Source organism: Bison bison, unplaced genomic scaffold, assembly GCF_000754665.1.
Source record: "Bison bison bison isolate TAMUID 2011002044 unplaced genomic scaffold, Bison_UMD1.0 scf7180017864367, whole genome shotgun sequence".
NCBI classification, from domain to species: domain Eukaryota; kingdom Metazoa; phylum Chordata; class Mammalia; order Artiodactyla; family Bovidae; genus Bison; species Bison bison.
The window spans coordinates 4,634,685-4,635,290 of NW_011494939.1; positions in this window are offsets into that span (position 1 = coordinate 4,634,685).

Genomic DNA, 606 nt, shown 5'->3' on the forward strand with positions numbered 1-606 from the left:
GCACGCACCGCGCGCGCAGACATCCTCCCGCCGCGTCCGGCGGCCCCCGGCGTGTGGGGGGCCGGGGGACACCACCTACGCTGCCTACGCGCTCCTTACGCCGTCCGACTGCCGGGCCGGGTCTCCACCGACTGGAGGAGGGGAAGAGCGGTGGCCGAAGACTTGAGCAGCTGGGGACCACTTGGAAGGGCTAGGACTGACGCGCTAGATCCGACCCAAACCACCCCTTCCCATCAATACCAAAAGGCGGGGGGTGGGGGTGAAGGTGTAGGGGTGGAGAAAATAGTAAAAACACCTCCACCCCCAAGTGTTTTCTTCTCCCAGACCAGTATCTGGACTGCTTCGGGTCCCCCACGTGGACATACGGGAGGAAACCATGGTCTCCCATGTGGGAGCCAGAATGCCCTTTAGAATGGCCCAGACTCTTCCCTGACCTGTGTCCACAGGAAGACCAGTGGGATGGCCCTAGGATTCCAGGCGAGGAGGACTGAGGTTTCAGGGCCTCATTCATGCCATTCTGGTGTCGGATAGAGTGCCTTGCTCTAAATATGCGCTTAGTTCAACCTTCCTAGGATAAGTTTGGAAAATAAAGAACTATCTTTTTTT